The following is a 5,567-nucleotide window of genomic DNA, read 5'->3' as shown; positions in this document are numbered from 1 at the left end:
AGGGAAACACGGATGATGTGGGACGCCGGTGACCTAAGACATGATTTCAATGCCCTGATGAACAACCAATAGCATAAAGCTGCTATCATAACAAACATTGCAATCTGGGCAGGAGGCAGACCTTGGCGATGGATGTTGGATGCAACATCATGTTGCTCTTATGGCATCAAATGCTTGGCGCAACTTTAGCCCTCTTTCGATCGGCGGAGAGGTCTTGTCTTGGAAGAAAAACTCATATGTTAGCATATTCTTGGCACAACAGCGGCAACAATGGGGTCAATGATTAACCCTAGAGGTGTATTGCTTTATATGTGCAGTGATGGAAGGCCGGGGACATGCAATTATTAGCCCTTAATTGATTTATAGGGATATCTTGATCTATTTAGTATGGAAAAAATTTATACCCCTCAATTTATTCTACTCTATTTACTATTTGTGCATAAGCTCACCATTAATTTTGTGGATAATGCCCACCTCAAACCAGTCAAGCATCCAATTGGGACCCAATACACATCCAACCTCAATTGATTGCCCTAAACCATATGTATAAACCTCAATCAATTCAGGAATAACCTTGCGAGAAATTGGATAAACCATATGTGTTTTTTTATGGTAGAAAAATATGTGTGGACGTGACCCCCTAATTTATTCGACTCATATATTTCCTACGGGTTGATGATGCATCGTAAATGTACTTTTGACATGAGTTATGAAGAAGACTACCATGTCTACAATTTTTTATATCAGAATCATAACTTGTGGGTCGTTTATTGCTACATTTGCATGTGTTCGTCATATCTCCAAGTGGGGTAGAACCATCCATTTGAGATTTCTTGTTCCCGAGACATGGTGAATTGATACCTACACATGTAAAATTAGGACGTGTTTGGTAGAGCTCCACTCTCAAAACTCCAGCAACTCCATCAATGTGTGGTGCCAAACGGGTCCAGCTCCAGCAACTCCAACTCTAGAAAAAGCCTGGAGTTGGGTCAACTCCACGTTTTTTCTAGAGCTCCTCAAGGGGTGCTCCAAAAACACCTGTTATCGTGGAGTTAGGGTAAAATTACCTACCTTTGCCACTAGTTACACACGTATCCCTTCGTGAGAAAAAAAAAAGAAAGGGGACATCCTTCTCCCTCCATGCGCCCGTTCCCCTTTCCTGTCCCGAGCTGCTCAGGGCTCGCAAACCCTAGCGCTGCCCCATCCCCCGGAGACCTCGCCGGCGGCCGCCGATTTGGAGCGGAATGGATTCTACTGGAGATGACCTCCCTCCCCATCTAGGCATGGATGTGTAATCTCTTGTGAATCTCCTTTAATTCATGTTCTTGTCACTCAATTTCTCTTGCAATCCATGGTGCCACAACCTCTGCTCCTTCCTCAGGGGGCGTACCTCTTTCATCCCACCGGCCATTTCAGCCCCGAGCGCCGCCACGGACAGCGAGGCGCCTATGGCCAAGCATCAGGGCGGGGGCCTGTCCAACCTGGGCGCTGGCGCGGCCGCCAGAGGCACAGGCTAGCAGGGGTGTAAGGGAAACTGCACAAGATAGACATTGAAGGTCCGGTGAAGGTTCTGTTGAAGCAAACAAGGCTGCTGCGAAAAGGAAAGCAAGAGATGTGGCATGTAAATTTTGGTTTTAGCTTTTCTCAGTGTCTTGCAAATTGAGAATGCTTGCAATTGCCGGCGGCTGGAAATGCTTGCATTTGAGGAGGACGCGAATATTCTCGGCCTTTCGCTTGAGCTGTCAATTCACCGAGGGGCAAGTTAGCATATATATATAATTGGAATTTAGAAATCTTAAGGTAGAGGCACCATATCTCACCTGCTTCTTCGTCGGCACTGGCCATTCTCCGGTCTCCTCATCACTGTAAGTAGAAAATGTGCAATGAACTGTCATCTTCTTATTCAACATGAAGACATAGTCGTGCAAATGAATCTTCATTAACAAAATTAGAGTCAGTATTACAATCTCAAACATAAATGATTGCAGGTACAAAATTAATCTGAAACAATTCAAAACATATTTAGAGTCCATTTTAAGCTATATATAGTAAGTATTGAAACTCTAAAATATGAATAATTGCAAGTGCTAAATTAATCTCAAATAATTCAAAAATGATTTAGAATCCATTTTATGCTACATATAGTTGATACTGAAATAATTAGACATGAATGATTGCAAGTGCTCTATTAATCATTGTAACTGATTATATCTCCCAAATCCAAACTAGAAGAGAGCTGTTGACACCAGATTTTGGTAAATCTGATGTAATCTGAATTATGAAGCAATCGGCTGTTAGTGTGACAGAGTATCAATAGGGAAGCTGATATGCATTGACAGTTGCCGACAGAGCTAGGAGTATGCAAGTACGTGGAATCGACATGTGAAGGCAAGAGGAGAAAGCTAACAAAACTTGCATGCACATATCAGATTATATCACGTGAAGAGCTCTAGTTAATCAAGTGTGGTTAGCATCGTGGCCGGATATTTTATTAGTAAAAGATGCATGTGGAAGTAGTACATGCGTGGCAGCTAATCAGAATGAATAAAGAGGCAAGATTAAAGGAAGGGCCACCACGTGTGAGCAAAAGGAGATTAAATAAAGAAGGGAAGCGTTTGGCATGTGCGCAGGTTGATGATTGATTAAAATAAGAAAGCAAAGGGCCGCACAGAAGGAGTCCAGGATGATTACGTATGGTGATCAATCTATACACGGACGGATCGGCGAGGGGCTTAATTAGCAAGGATCCCACGAATAGAAAATTGGAGTCTATGTATTTTAATATTTCTTTGTTAGTTTAGATTTTGCTTGTGAGGCAAGTTAGTTTACCGTATAAATATGTACCCCTAGTCTCCGTAAAAGGTTTGTCACACGACCAATACAAAATAATTTACTTTCTCAAGTACCTTTGCCTTTCTACCCTAGTAGTAGTAATGTAGATTTCTGATGAGTTCTTCAGCAAGCTGGGCTGCATCGTTTCGATCTCCAGTTCGCCGCGGTCTTCGTCTACCAGGAGTTCTAGGCTTTAACCACCGGGCGCATCGCTGTGGTTTCGTCTAGATTCACCTACAAGTTGCCCGGTATCCCAGATCTCAACTTCCGGGCGCATCGCAGTCGTTGAATCTGGTTCTTATCCACGAGTATCTTGGATCTCCGGCCGACGGCACATTCGCTTCTGTTTGGATCTACGGTATTCACCAGTTATCGATTTTGCCCTATCTTGTGAGCGTTATCTCTTGCTAGATGTGGTAGAATCATAATTATTCTAGCCTTGAGTAAGATTGCATCGGCTGATTTATTGTTAATCTATCGTCTTGTTGTTCAGATTGATTTAATTAGCTTTATCTTGATAAAATAGACGATAGATTGTTCAATAGCCTGTTGCATCTTAATATTGGCTGTTTCTCAAGTGTTGTCGGGAACGAGTTCTATTGTGGATAGATCTATTGGCTGATGAGATTAGATTAATCTTTTGCTAGTAGTATTTCTAGACTGCAACTTCCGGGCGTATCGTTGTCGTTTCATCTAGAAATACTGTTAGTAATGTTAGTCGAAGCATTATTGGCTTATGGTCCTGTTCATGGTGGATTAAAAGCCCAATGACACTCTATTTTCTATCGGCTTCTTAGCCGATAGCTCCTGAGTGATGTTGGAAATCGGCCTCATGGCGAACTGTGCTGCTATTCATCTATCATGGCCGATTATTCATTTATCATGCTTTATTCCACTGTGCTGTTATCGCTACTAGTGTCAGGATGAAATCGGCCTGATTGGCCGATCCCCTTTGACCTTAGAAGAATTATTTTCACTTTGTCAGTTAAATGGTCAAACTGACTGGCACGCTTGGTTGATTTTCCGTGACTCGGCGAACACTTGCCCTCGGATTCCAGTGTGTTGATTTTTACGTTAACACATCTTTTGACACGTCTGGTGGGACTAAATTAAATTGAATATCGCTGTGGATCCAGCTGGTGGTATTTGAGCCCATATATCTTAGAAAAAGTCACCATGGAGGTTTTAATCAAAGAAACTGATGTCCTTGCTTGTTGTCTGCGAATGGCCAGTTCTAAATATATATCTCGGGGACATTGACAAACAATTTAGAAGAGTATCATTTTGTCAATTGTTGAGCAGCCGATTAGATCAGTATCGTGTATCGGCTCTTGAATTGGTGACTACTTCAGTTGTACTTCCTGGATTTATCACATACAAATTGTCAAACAATCGGCCGGGTACCTTGACCTGTAATCGCCAAAGAAAAACACCATGATTCAGTCTTCGGATCATTGGCGCTGTCAATCAGGGTTGGTACTGTGGAGGAACACATAGGCAGGGCTACATCAGCGCTTGTGGTGGAGAGCAGTGCATGCGCCTCTGAGTACTCTTTGGCCGATGCATGCATCCAGGTATACAAGAAGTTCGTAGCATGCAGATTTATCCAGGTATACTCAGATAGATTTGGTGCCGGACCATTTATGGAGGAATCGCATGTGGATTCATTTGTTTAATCAAATCGGCAGCATGCACATCAACCGCTACAGAAAACATGGCAGACTAGTTGTTTAGTTTCTGCTGCCAATAACAAGTATAGCCGATGGAGTTGTGGGGCTAGTTCATCGGCTGCCCTGTTCTCAGCTGTAGAAGATTAATGGGCAACAGGAGGCATATAGTATTATTCTCTGGTAAGGTTGGAAATAGCGGGCTATGAAATTTAGCGGCAATCTTCTCTAAAAACTATAAAATAGCTATAGCGGGGGAAAGCTAATTCATTTAGCGGAATGATAAAATAATAAATAATCTCATACAAATTATAAGTATTGTTGGTCTAACACCTAAAATTTGAGTCTAATACGTCTCTTAACTACCCAATAGTACCCAATTGACATTTAGCGCTGCTAAGTCTCACAAAAACCTATTTAGCGGACATTTAGCATAGCTAAATCTCATAAAACCTCCTTTAGCGGATATAGCGGACAAATATTGTATAGCGTAGCGGTAGATCTCCTAAAAAGCTATTAGCAGGCTATAGCGAAACTATAACGGGCTATTTCCAACCATGTTCTCTGGCCAATGATATGCCGCCGATGGTCCAAGTTTGGGCATTAGCCGATCTGCGCTTCCATTGGATACGTGAGGATAGTCAACTTGCGGCATTGGCCGATACATTCAGAAGTAATATTCAGACCAGTGTGAGGACTAGAAGACCAATTAATGATTGGAGGCCATACGACCAGAATAGCTAATGAAGGTATAAATGAAGCCGATAGTTTAAGGTGAGAGCTTGCTGTGCATATCGGCTCAAAGAATCAGTGATGTATTAGTGGCAGTTGCTTCATGGGTGTCCTAGAAAGCCAATAACTGATTATTGGTGGAAGAAAAAGTAATAATAAAATCGGCTGTTGTATAGCCGATTAGTTCATTGGTAAAAAGAAAAAAAAATCGGCAGGTGCATAGCCGATAAGCTGATTGGCTCCTTTTCTCCATCGGCTCATAAACTGCTGATGCGCAAATCCTTCCTTCATGTGGAAACTCTGGTTTGTTCAAGTTGATTTATATAGTATGGAGTT

The 5,567-nt window shown here is 42.2% G+C and overlaps 1 long non-coding RNA gene across 1 annotated transcript; it reads left to right on the top strand.

The window, feature by feature from the left end:
- The first annotated feature begins 1,092 nt into the window (after window positions 1-1,092).
- Window positions 1,093-1,907, top strand: LOC120711982. The gene is made up of 2 exons (XR_005690572.1): window positions 1,093-1,291; window positions 1,382-1,907. It is a non-coding gene; the product is annotated as an uncharacterized LOC120711982 (long non-coding RNA).
- Window positions 1,908-5,567: the final 3,660 nt, after the last annotated feature.

This window comes from Panicum virgatum, chromosome 6K, assembly GCF_016808335.1.
Source record: "Panicum virgatum strain AP13 chromosome 6K, P.virgatum_v5, whole genome shotgun sequence".
NCBI classification, from domain to species: domain Eukaryota; kingdom Viridiplantae; phylum Streptophyta; class Magnoliopsida; order Poales; family Poaceae; genus Panicum; species Panicum virgatum.
This window is presented reverse-complemented; position numbering and strand designations above follow the sequence as displayed.